This window comes from Sprattus sprattus (genome assembly GCF_963457725.1).
Source record: "Sprattus sprattus genome assembly, chromosome: 10".
Lineage (NCBI taxonomy): Eukaryota > Metazoa > Chordata > Actinopteri > Clupeiformes > Clupeidae > Sprattus > Sprattus sprattus.
This window is the reverse complement of record NC_137908.1, coordinates 9,415,529-9,429,935: the sequence shown is the minus strand read 5'-3', so window position 1 is coordinate 9,429,935 and position 14,407 is coordinate 9,415,529.

Here is a 14,407-nt window from a genome sequence, read left to right as displayed (position 1 = left end):
CAGTAAACAAAGATATGTGTACTTTTTTCGCAATACTCATTTTAATGAAAGCACAATGGAAATGTAACGGAGTAAAGAGTAGAATTCTAGTTCAAATATTTACTCGAGTAAGCGTTAAAGTGCAGACTTTATAAAGGAACGCCAAAAGTACTCGTTACCCGAAAAATTTACTTTTTTATTAATTTGCGTTCCTTGTAACGCGTTACTACCCACCACTGCATATGGGATGTCATGAAGCATTTTGATGACCAAAGTATATGCAATCAAAATAAGAATGACACATCTGTAAACATCTTTCCATGGTCTACTTAGCACATGTTCTCACCTGAACATCACATATATATATATATATATATATATATATTTCACATTCAAGGGTCATTTTCTCATTACCGCAACATGTCATCACTGAATTTTGATTCTTTAAGATGTAAATATTATTAATTAAAATGTATATAAAAGATTTTTTTTTCAGTGGATGTTATACTCCAATCAGTTACAGTGAAGAGGTATTAGACATTTGCTAAAAATTGATGAAAGTAGTGAAAATAGGCTACTAAAGAAAATAAATGTGTCCAACACCGATTTTCCCATCCTCCGCAACAATTTTCAATCATTGTCCAAGTCCACAAGGAACTAACATTTTTCAAGGAATTTTGTTGGAGAGACAGTATTGACTGTGACACTCAAGATGGCTACCAGGTAAGCCGTTGTTATTTTATCTCTCCAGAAAAAAAGTAAAAAGTTTGTCTGTCATAGAACCTACACAACATTTTAGTTCTCATTACCGATATATAAAGTTTTGAGCTTTAAAATGTTTTTTTTTTTTTTAATTATTATTATTTTGATCATTATATACCCTCTTATGGTCTTAATATATATAGTGAGGTCAAGTTAAGCTAGCCCTCATGGTGCTTCCACAGTTTGCAAAAAGGGTCAAAGTCACTCATCCTCCGAAACACCATTATCACCCACCGCAACAAATAATGGCCTGTTGCGGTGGAGAGACTCAGGGCCTGATTTACTAACAGAATTGCGCCCATTTGAGGCGTAAAATAGCGGTCGTAAACATAAAACGGTATTTACAAAGGAGGCGCATTTGAGTAGAAATGCATTTTTACGCTTTGGGGGTGTAAACCAAAACGAGGTGGGCAGGGTATAAGAAACGGGGCGTGAGGCGCAAATATATGTGTAGCTTCCCCCCGATGTATGGTCCAGTCATGAACTGATGATAATCCGTTTATTGGTAATCCATAAATTCATTGGTACAAACAGACATTAAACACCGTAAAAACTTGTGCCTTCATCGGAGGTGCTAAACAATGTATCATTTTTCTTTTCTTTCTACCGTTAATAGTAACATTCTATGTGGGTCTGTTACAATATGGGAGGAGAAAAGTTAAGTGCGCCTAATGATGTATTGCGTGGTGTTTACTAATACTGCCTGGCGAGCGCACGTCACTAATTTGTGGGATAATTCTCCGCCTCATAAAATCACGTCTTAACCAGGAAGCGCATTTCCATTGAGTCTGAAAACGTTGATATTGGAGCAGTTATAAGAGCAAGGCGAAGACATAGACAGAGACAGCGCACAGAAATATTTTTTTCAACTCGTATAACACTTTTTCAGTTAAGCGAACCACAAATCATTAGACGGTACAGGTTAACCAGCCACGCAATACTTCAATTACTGAACCAGATCAGAGACGACATCGAACCCTCCAACCGGCGATCACATTCCATTCCATCAGTTGTTAAACTCCGGACAACATTGCAAATATTGGCATCGGATCATTTCAAACAGTTATAGCATCAGCAGTTGGTATATCTCAGCATTCACTCAGGCAAATATTCACCCAGGTACTCGACGCATTGCTACGGCAATTAAACATCTCGCTGTTGGTGATGGCGGGCAGAACAACAATATAACAGCGCACACATTGAATCAGGTTCAGTGATTGAGCGAACGTGAACCAATATATCTATCTCCTCTTCGCTGAACCTTCATTTTCTCTTCCTCGAATCTCCATGGTGGCAGTAACTTGCAGGCGATTTCTCCCGTCTTTTAACGGTGCGCTAAATAATGATTGCCCAGCGTGGATCTGGTTTGATAAATACCACGGAAAATGCGCAAAAACACTGTGCGTTAATGTGCGACCGCAGATTAAGTTGCAATGTTAGTAAATCAGGCCCTCTGTGTTTCGGTAATGAGAAACAGACTAATGAAGTAAGAACATGCCCACAAGTCTTGTTCATTTCCTAATATAAACCATACAAGCCATAAACAACATAGCTACATATTGTAAACAACATAGCTATTACAACCCTCCAGCAGGGGTCCCTAATTTTCCATTTTTATCTAGTGCTTGCATAGTTTCTAACTCAAGTAAATGCAGTAAAGGCCACCTAATATATTCTGTCCATTTAATATTTTGTAGTAATGATGTATTTCTGATGTATGTTACTTTCAGGTATGATTTAAAATATAATATTTTTGTTACAGGTAAACTTCAGTGGAAAGGAAAAGGGCATCAGCAAAAGACAGGCTGGCAAAGCATGGGGAAAAAATATACAGCAATCCAGATTTACTTGAGGAGTACAGAAGAAAGGAGAGAGAGAGGTTAGGGGACAGGACAACTTTGACAAACAAACACACATATGCACACACACACACACACACACACACACACACACACACACACACACACACACACACACAAACAAACACACACACACAAGTGTTCATAAATGGAGAAAGGACAATTGTTCAGAGTTAGAGTTTTATTCATTATTTGTATGAAGTCCATGCTTAATGCAGTTCCCCTTTCATTCTTATTTAAAATGTATTCTTTTTTTTTTTCAGGTATCACAAACGCAAAATAAGGACAACACAAGATCTCTCAAATAAACAGCGTGAGAGGTAGGATTGTGCCGTCCATCGTCATTTTTGACCCACCATCACGATGGATGGTAACCATATTATTATTAGTATTAGGGTATTATGTCTAGGGATGCACCGATACCACTTTTTTACAAACCGATACGAGTACGAGTATTTTTATTTCTGTACTTGCCGATACCGAGTACCGATACCGATACTTCCAAGATTTGATTTCCATGAAAGATTTGATTTTATCCTCTGCAGGTTATGTCAAGCCTATAGTACAACATTAACAGAAGGCTATCCCAAGCCAAAAATAAAGAGCTTTCTGGTTTAAACCAAAAAAAAAAAAAGTCAATACCATCACATTAGACAAAATTTGCATATAGACAGATGGCAATTTAATTTGCTGCATAGTTAACAACACAGTCTGCTTAACAAAAAGTGAACAGAACTATCCTGGATGATAAGAACATGAGCACAGTTCAGTTACAAAAGGATCAACAACTCTCTTCCTCCCCTTCTCTCTCTCTGTCTGTGTGCGTGTTTTTGTCTTTTGAAAAACGTCAGTAAAGATTGGTTGCTTGGTCTCTTAAGCCACTGGCATGAGTGAACTTTGTGTGCTTAGCACTATGGTGCGTCTTCAGATGTTTAATCAAATTGCTTGAGTCAAACGAAGTTCTTTCCTTTCCCCCCTTCGACACTGTAACAGTGCAGATCTTACACTGTGCCTTACTCCTTTCATCATTTATCTTAAAATGAGTCAAAATCGCCGTTAAGGCAGCACAACAGTATAGCGATTTCTTACTAGAGTTTAATGTTGACAATGAACTGGGCTACGTTCTTGCAGCCAAATTGACACTTGCCTGAAGTTTGACTGTGTTAGGGAAGTTGTTTGCAACCTAGCCAACATAGCTATCACAATAACATTGCAAAGAAGTTAACGCAAAAGCACTTAATATTAGCATCAGGCGGAAAAACGGAAAAAAAAAAACGTAATACTAGCATCAATGTCCAAGAGTGTTAAAACAACCTTGCTAACATCGCTAACGGGATGTCTTGCTAGCGGCTACTTGCTAGCGGGTGTTTATGACAAACTAACAAGATTCCTGAAACACAAGACAAGACAGACGTCCTCTTTTACCCTCACATGTCCTCCTTTCGAGACCTAAATGCGTCCGGGTAAAAGAGGAGAAAACAAATACATTCCCGTCCCCGTCAATCAACCGTAGCAAATGGCAATAATATGTTATAGGCGCAGCGTCGCTAAAGACAGTAGGCTAGCCCCTACACTTTGCCTATGTAACAGCAGTTCTAAGTTAACTGCAAAACATAAAATAGCCGAAGATAGCACTTACCTTTACTGGAGGTCGTACGTGTTAAGTTTAAAATCTCTAGCGAAACCGTTAGCTTACGCAAGCCACCTCCACACATCGTATCCAAGCTGTTATTGAATTCATTTAAACTGCAAGTTCAACCTCAATTTATCTGTCTGCAATACCGCTCTCGGCCTCTATGCAACTCGCCGCTCTCACACCTGGCAGGCATAGACAGTAGAGGAGAAGAAAACACACGCGTTAAGACGCAACACTGGGTATCGGTAATTTAAAACGAGTACGAGTATTTTAACGAAGTATCGACCCGATACCCGATACTGGTATCGGTATCGGTGCATCCCTAGTTACAGCTTTTCTTCGTTTTTCCCACATCAAACATTTCATGTTATTCACGTTAAGCCTGCTCCTGCGCTACCAGCATTACTCCATAGCAAATTAGCTGACAGGGCAGTGTCCTAGCGTAGCTGCTAGGTCAGTTATCTGACAGTGTCAAACATCGGCAATGCTGTTAAACAATCAAAATGCTAAGTTTAATAATGGTTTAACAATCGACGTGCTCATTTTAGTAGCTAATGGATTAAAATGACAACGTGAACGTTTGGCAAAAACACACGCAGTCAGATAATTAACACCATAACGATAGCTGTCTAGCTAGCTAGCGAATAGCTAACGTTAGCTAGTTTAAACCAGAGATAACTTGCCCAAGCTTAGCATAACATCAGTGGTGAAAGTAAGACTGTACTCACAATGACAAAAATGTGAATAATGAGTTTGCCTATCACCATGTAGGCTTAGTTTATTACTTTAGCAGAGGAAAATTTAAACCTAACAAGTTCCATTTGGGAGACACAGGGGTAAACTTCCAACACCGAGTCACCAGCAAATAGACCAGCAGTGGTCAGAAACAATGTACTGTTCGAGGTTTTATATAAAATACGGTAGCCGTAATGCTGCAAACGGCGTACTAAAACATTTTGACAGAGTGCAACCAGAATTAATCTTTTTTTCCCCTTACAGCTAAAGCTTGTCACCATGTTGGTTATTAATAGTATTATTATTGAGTCATGAGTAGTACAACCCCCCCGACGAGACAATATCATCTTCCATCACGATGTTTTAATGTAAACATCGTCTTCTGCCAAATAAGGAGACATCGCCCAACCCTAGTAAGAGGGGGGGAAAAATGCAATGGAGAAAGAATTCGGCCAAATATTATAGGACAAAAAAACAAGAACAAGTAGTTCTCAATCTAACCCCAGAATCCTCAGTAAGTGAGGCTGACAATTCAATACAATTAAATGAAACACCCCCAGCAGCAGAGGTAAGTTTAGACCTGACAGGGCCAATGGAGTCATCTACCCCTCAGAAACCCAAGCAAGTACTGAAAAAAAGAGAGCGGTCATCAAATTCTGTATAAAAATTAAGAGCAAAATTGAGATTTGCTGAAGAGAAAGTTGCAGCAAAGGCCAAAGAGCTGCTGAAACTCAGCCACAAAATTAAAAGGCTGGAGGCTAGAAGGCCACAAAGAGCAATGCCCAGGCTACCAGTAGAAAGTCAGAGAGGCACCAGCAAGAGGAGGCAACTGGGCAAGGTTGTTAGCATTTTCCTACATCAGGATTATGTCTCAACAGTTTTGAATGGCAAGTTTGGAGAGATACGCCATAAGGGACACTGACAGACACCCTAGCCAATCTCCATCAAAGGTTCTGTGCTGAACACCCTGGAAAGATTGTGTCTAAAGCTCAGTTTTTTAGATTGAGACCATTTTGGATTGTGAGGCCTAAACTGAAGGACAGAGAAACTTGTGCTTGCAAAATGCATGAAAATATAGCCCTGAAGGTAAGCAAGTTGCAACAACTGGGGATCATTTTTACATCAAGCCCAGAAAACCATTATGTATGTGACATAAACAACATGTCCTGCATGTATGGCAGATGTCCAACGTGCATGGACAAGATGTTTCCCACTGCCTTGGATCCTCTCACTCAGGGAAACATTGTCACCTGGCAAGAGTGGATCACGAGGTCAGTCAATGTCTCCAAGACCAGCAAGGATGGGGCTAAGGCAGAGAAGGAGGTGAAGAACACCTTCCTTGAGAAAAGGAACACATCAATTGAGAAGTTGATTACTATCGATGGAAAATCTGCCAAGATTCCAATATTTGGCCCTTAAATCAATTAAAGAATCACTCAAAGATAATGCTGTAGCTGTGCACGTTGACTACTCTGAGAACTACAGCTGCAAATACTCAAAAGAAATAAAGGAAACACACTTTGGAAAGGGCAATGAACAAGTGACTCTCCACACTGGGGTGACTTATCTAAGTAGGGGCAGGGTGGAAGCCTTTGCTTCCCTGTCTGCCTGCCTACAACATGATGCTCTGGCAACATGGGCCCATCTTGACCCCGTGCTCAGAAACATCAGGGAGAAATATCCGGATGCAAAACACATCCACTTAATTTCAGATGGCCCAACGTCACAGTACAGAAACCGTACATTTTTCTATTTAGCCTCCACTGTGCCTTTCATCCATGGTTTCCAATGGGTGACCTGGAACTACACTGAGGCCTCACATGTCAAAGGTGCGCCGGATGGAGTAGGCGGGGCCCTAGAAAACCTTGCCGACCGCATAGTTTCGTATGGGACCAGCATACCTGATGCGGATTCACTGTATGAGCAGCTGGAGAGAAATTCTTCCGTGACCCTGTACAAGGTGTCAGAGGAGAAAATCAAGGAAAGCTCCGAACTGGTGCCCCCACACTTGAAAGCTGTTCCCGGGACAATGAAAATACACCAATTGAGTCAACTTAATAAGTTAATGCAGTTAAATAAGTTGAATTTCCCAGGCTTTTGCCTTGGAAAGCAGTCTATACACACCATTATCCAAAATAATCCCACAAAATTGTCAACAATTTAGTATGAGACACTTCAATGTTCAATTCAATGAGTAAAGTGAAAATGTTATATTTTGAATTTCACCCAACAGCTGACATCCACAAAACCTGGAGTCATAAACACAAGGCCAGTGTCCTGCTTTTGTGACAAAGATTGTCAGTGCTTTCAACCAACTTGCCACGCTTTCTCTGAGGGAGGAGAGGAGGGCCCTGACAGCACCGAGGCCACCATAGAGGTTGGACAGTGGGCCCTGATTGAATATGATGGTGATTTGTTTCCTGGCACAGTCAAACAGGTGAACTTGATTTCAAAATGTTTTCATCTCTGAAAAAAGTGTAATGACATTCATATTATGCCATGGCTCCACGAGCCCGGTAATTTTTGAAACCGGAGTTTTGCTCCGCGACCACACAAGTGGTGTAATAAAAATACTCTGTACATACGCAACCGTGGAAGCCGCCACCAAGTGACACAGTGCACGTGTAATACACATGCCACAACCATAAGTGGCTATGTAAGGTAAAATGGGAAGGCTGTTTTAACCAATGAAAAGATACGGGGAAAAGAAATCACCAAATACAAACAACAATGGCGCGCAAGGACTCGTTTGTATGGACGGACAGCGATGTAGAGTTGCTGCTTAACATCGCAAATGAATACAGAGTTCAGAAAATAGAAGAGAGTGTGGACTGGGAGAGTGTGCAGTCCAAATATACTGACATCGCTGCTGGTCTAGGCGCCTTTGTTGTTGCATTACGTTGAGCAACTGCGTGTGACAACCACATAATGCCGATAGCATGGCAATAAACAACATCCACTTCATTTTTCTAACCACTGCTGTGTTTTTCCCGTTAACGTCATTGCTGTGCGTGTGCTGAAGTGAAGCAGGCTCGCAGCTATGACGTAAACGGGAAAAACAATCACGGTTGCAGTGTCCACACGCACCCGGTGAAACCAACCCTGGCCGAAAACCCCACCCTGGACTCCGGTTTCAAAAAAACACGGTTTCAGGGTTCCAAAAGCGCGGTAGCATGTGGACAGCACATACAACCAGGAACATCTGTTCATGGTTTCAAAAATAACCGGGCTCGTGGAGACATGGCCTTAGACTAGGATAGAACTTTGTCCAGTTACATTATAGCAATGTGCTGTTCAGCCAAAATTTTGGGGAGACTAAAATGTTTTCTTTCTTTAAAAAAAAAAAAAAAAAAAAGATTGCTGATGACCAGTATGAAGTGGACACCATGACGCGTGTAGGGGAAAACCGCTTCTATGTCCCAAGTATCAGATTTCCTGGAGAAATGGTCTGGTATCACCGCCAGGACATACGGGACATAATCCCGGAACCACTTCCTGCCACCTCCTCTGCCAGACAATTTTGCATTTTGCCAGATTTATGGGAAAAACACAAAATCTGCACATGACTCACGTTCCTCACATTATTATCAAAAATTATTCTGATAAAAGGTTACGTGGTTGAAGGTCAGGACCAAATGCTTTTATATTTAACTATAATAATTTTAAGATCATATGATTGTATGTTAAATTGAAATGTTTCTCAGGATGACATGATTGGTGTATGATTGGTAAATGTATTTGTTTTAGTTGTTTACATAGATGGCAAATGTTGTTTAAGTTGTTTTGTTTAACACAAGACATGGTACTGTTATGACCACTTTCAATGAGCAAATCAAGCTCTGTTCATGAAATAAATATTCTTTTAAAAATGATATGTGTTACATGTGTAAAATATGAAGGTAAGGCTTCAGGACTCTTGGTGAACAATGAACCTGAACTGAATCTAATTTCCGAAATATAGAACCTCATTACCGAAACAGCATTCTCATTACCGCAATATGTGTTTTTTGTACAAACTACATAATTATGAGTTAATCATACTTTGTTGAAAAATATAAATACACATTATATAAAACAATACTTATTTCAGGTATGCTTCATAAAAATGGTATGTAATCGTTTCAGCAAAATATTGAAAAAGTAAGTTGCAAATCATCTAGTGTGTTTCGGTAATGAGAAATATTAAGTCAATTATGAAAAAATATAAATGTAAAAAAGTATTTCATATAAATTATACAAAGCTCTGAGCATTCATTTTAATAATCTACTTTAAAAATAGCCAAAAGTACACATTTTAAACCATAATTTGAAAGTAAAGTTGTGTTGTGGTAATGAGAATTTTATATGGACTTCGTTTCTAAAATGTAAATTAATATATAATAAATATTTAAAAAATCTCCTGAAAATAATGTTTTTAGTAAATGTAAACCTTAATCTGATGTGTGCAAAAGGAGAATTGGCTTCAAATGCATTTTAAAAATTCTGATGTTGGACACCTTTTAAATCTGGATTTCGTGAGAGTCACCCATCTACCAATTTTAGGATAAATAAAATGTTATATCTAGGTTACTTTGGCGACTGTTGTAACAGCCAACAGCACAGCACAACATATCAAGGCAATTTTGACCTTGCGCGACGCACAGCCAGATTCGGTCACATAGCCTAGGTATATGGCGGCATGTAAGCATAGGGAGACACGTGGAATCCATGAATTTGGGTAAATTATAAAAACGGATACTTTTATTTTATTTTATAACAGTTTACAAGTGCTTCTTCCTCACAAAAAGAAATGTGTTGCTGTTGTTTACTTAGCACTTGGTTGAAGAGGGCACAACGTTTGTCTGTGTTTTGGTCTAATTTGTGTGCAACATTGAGTCACGTTATAACGCCTTTTCTTAAAAGAGTTTTCACACCTTGCATTGACACAGCCACGGATAAAGCTACAGCTACATCATGTGTAATTGACTATTTTGTGGCTAAAATTTTAAAAAAATCAAATGATGCGGATTATTAGGGTAACAACTTTACACTTTTGAAAAGGTTGTGGTCATTGTTCCCCTTTATAGCATATAATTACATTACTTTTGTTGTTCTTCCTTTAGACATCAATAATGACTGGCCTGACCTGTGGACTGTAAAACAGAAAAAGGATTTCGCATCCAAGAACCCTTGGTTGGGATCCAAAAACAAAAAACTGGGTAAGTTTAGGTATATTGTTAGTTTGGGTAGCTTCTGAAACAGTGGACACACATTCATATTGTGTGTGTGTGTGTGCGTACTTGTATGTATATGGGAGAAATGGACCATGCACACATACAGCTGTGGATACAGTAGTTACATTGTTTGTTTATGCCTCACAGGATGTCTGGTCTGCAGCAGTCTGAACTCCGTTGGGATCAACAAGGAGCAAGGTGCATCACTCTCAAGAGAATGGATGCAGGGAAGTAGAGAAACAAGTCTGTCAACCTTGAGAAATAAGGTCAGGAAACATGCATTGTCAAAGGCACACACTCAAGCTGTGAAGGTGGCAAAACAACAGAAACAAGCAGCCATTAAGGATGCAATGGAGGGTATGACTGAGTCCTACATGAAGGAAACCGAAGCTATGTTCCGAACAGCCTACCATTTGGCCAAAAAGAACAGACCCTTTTCTGACCACGAGAGCCTTATTGAACTGCAGGAACTGAATAGTGTAAAGATGGGCTCAATACTTCATTCACGTTACAGTGCAACACAAATAATACAACATGTTGCCAGTGAGATGCAGAGCAAAATTGTCAGTAGCATAATAGCATCATCGTCTCAGTTAGCTGTCCTAATTGACGAGGCCTCTTCTTTAAGTCACAAACCTGTCATGACAGTTTCTGTTAAAGTGTCAATTCAAGAACAGAACCCTGAGTTCATATTCCTTGAACTTGTTGAACTTGAAAATCAGAGAGCAGATGGCATAGAGCAGGCTTTACTCACCTGTTTAACAAATGCTGGCTTGAAAAGTGAAAACAGGGGTAACATTTGTATCTGATGGAGCTAGTGTCATGTTAGGAAAGAAGTCAGGAGTTGCAACCAGGTTGACCTCGAGATTCCCAAAGCTCCATGTATGGCACTGTATGAACCATAGACTTGAGCTAGCTGTGTCAAATACAGTTGATGAGGTAAAGGGTGTCAATCACTTTAAAATATTTATGCAGAAGCTATATTCTCTGTATAGTATGTCGAACAAAAATGTACGTGAACTCAAAGAGGCAGCAGCTCAAGTAGGCTCACAACTTCTTCGTACTGGCAGAGTCTTGGATGTACGCTGGGTGGCCAGTAGCTTTCGTGCTGTTTGGACATCCCTGGGAGGTCTTGTGCAGCACTTAAAGAATGCATGTTCCGATGAGATGAGGTCCACCAAAGAGAAAGAAATGTACAGAGGTTTATTATATCGTGTTCAAAGTCCTGAAATTATCTGTGACCTTGGGCTCATGTATGACACTCTCTGAACTAAGTGTACCGTCACAGGAGCTTCAAGCTCATTCTATAACTCTCCACAGGGCAGAGCACCTGCTGAAACGCTCAATCAGAGAGATACAGTCATTCAACGAGAGTCCAGGTGAAAAATACTGTGAGGCTTTAGAAGCAAAACAGACAGTGGAGTATCGCTCTATTGCCCTGGTGGGAAAAGCAAAGCTGAATTCTATCAATCCAGGCCAATTCTTACAAAGCCTTGTTAACAATCTTGAGCAACGCTTGTCTTTCGAAGATGAGGTCATCAAGGACTTCAGCATCCTTGATCAGACTAAATGGCCATCAAACCCCAGCATTCGCCATGGTGAAGAATAAGTTAAGCGACTGTGCAAGCGTTTCAACTTGTGCACAGACCAAGCACTGAATGGGATACAAGACCTACTGGATGAGCCCAGTAGTGAGCCCAAGGACCTAAAACCGCTCATGAACTGTAAGAAAACATTCCCTGGCAGCACAGCAGAATATGAGAGGAACTTTAGCCTTATGAACAATATAAGCTCAGACAAGAGGGCTGTCTTACTGATCTCAAACTTGATGATGATTAATATCAACGGCCCCCCTACACTTCCATGTTCGATCCTCAAAAGTATACGAGGACCTGGTTAAAGAGACACCGTGCTGCCTCTTCTATGCGTTCAAGGCAATGCGGTGTGAAAACCCCTAGTTTAATGCGACAGAGGTCAAGGATGATTTTTTTTGGACTATTTAAGATCCCTTATGCTATATATTCCCTCAAAATGGTCTCTGTCATGGTTTTCATAATGTTTAGGGGGGAATCGTCAGTAGCAATCTATAACACAATTATATGCTTATCGTTCATACACTTTAGAAACTATTAAAAAGCAGATTAAATAATAATTAAAAAAAAAATCATATACAGATATGCAATGATGATTGCTGGGTAATATGTATGTTGTTCGCCAATGTCAACTCTCTATTTGATCATGTGACAAGACGATACGATATAGCTAGTTTTGGCTGGACCTGAGTTGAGCCATCTAGTATGTGCATATGAGGCTATTTCTGGTGTGAAAGACACAACCATCAGCACCAAACACCATCCTATAAAATCTTCTCAGAGGAAATCAATAACACAAAAAGACAATTCATCAATATACCACTAAAACGAGGTGATTGGACTAGGCGCCGACAGTGACATTGAATATTATGTGTAAATATGCAGAGAAGGCTGGTGTCAATCTAAACAACCATGTTGTAACATTCTAGTCTAACGATAGGAATCAAACTTGTGCAAAGGCTAAGCAGTGGTTAACACTGAGATCAGTTTGTGCAAAATACAAGCCAATCAACACTTCAATCCATTGTGCAAACATGCAAACAACTCCACACTGCAATCGTACGTGCTAAAAACACAAAAAGCGGGCAGCCAGTGAAAAGTCTAGCAGACACTTTATCACCTAATTGATCACCACTCGCTACTCTACCGGAGAGACGGGCTCAAAGGCCAATCACAGTTCAGTATTGCTTAAGCCCAACCCAGTCTAGCCAACCGAAATCCAGGAAGGGAGTTCGAGTGACGGATGCTGTCCCGTATGCAAGCAGCTCCGCCCAGGCTGAGGGACGAGGAAGCAACAATCAGCATCAACAATATCTCAGATCACAGCCCATTCACTCGGTAGCAACGTTTGATGTGTTTACTTTCCTTAGAACGAGGAAGTAGCGTTCGAAGATAAATCTTGAGTCGCTGCTGGCTGCTTCCTCCGGAGCTAGAGAGGTGCAGGAGGAATACACAGTCACAGTCACAGTTATGTTTGTTCACACACGCGTAAGGCAATAGCGGGGCTACTTTCCTTTATGGTGTACAGTTGTGTGCGTTGAACAAATCTCGTGGCTGATCGCTCTGGGTTCCGAGAAGAGCAGCTGACTCCAGATCTCGTCTCCGCACGTAGTCTGTCGTCGTCCGTAGCCCGGTGCGAGCGCCGAGATGACATCTCAGTTAGTTCTTATGTGGTGACCCAGCCAATCCCGTATGTTGGTAATCAGCCCGCAAATAGGGAACACCTGTGGAGGGATGTTTCACAAGCACAACACAAACAAATACACAGATAGGGATGGGTTGTCCCGCCCCCAAACATATGTTGAATGTGAGACATTTGCCCCGTTACAAATGCACATTCTATCAGCCAATCAAGAAGAACAAGGCTTCTTTCTTCAAGCACAAGCAGGCAGCCAGCAGAGGAGAAAGTGCTTAAAGATGATTGTCCCTTGTTCTCCCGGCTCTTCACATCCTGCCAGAACAGACAGTGTGACTTGCAAGAATTCTTCAAGTATGAGAACCAGTCAGCACCTGCATCTCTCAGTGACAATGGCAGGCATCGTATGTGCCAGAAGTCACAGCCAACTGAAACTCTTCAGGCACTGGTGACATTGCCTGACAGCAAACCAGAGGGACACACTATCATTATTGATGGATCAGCGCTCATCAATTCCCTGCCTCCATGCAGCCCAAAGACTTTCGATTACAATGCAAAAGAAGACATCCTTCCAAAAGTGGAATCCTTTGGCACCAAATTCAAGCGGTCATCTTTGATGCGTACAAGATGTCTAGTCTGAAATCTGAACCCAGGTCAAAAAGAGGTCAGGGGATCAGAAGAAGAGTGACTGGAACCAGCAGGACCCCAATAAACTGGAGAAGCTTTCCGCAGGATGACGACAACGAAAAACTGAGCTCTTCCACTTTCTCGCAGAGTCATCAGCAACAAAAACAAATCCCTCGATGCTGTGGCCACATGTTATGAAGAAGCTGATACCTGTATATTTGTACAAGGAAAATATGCAACTGCAGCAAGGGTAGCAAGCCAAGTCGCTGGAGAACTTTTTTGTCGTCATGTATGACAGATCAAGTGCAGCCACCGGTGTTGAGGAGGCAAGGCTGAATCTCTTTGCCCGTAAGCAGAGGTCCTATGAT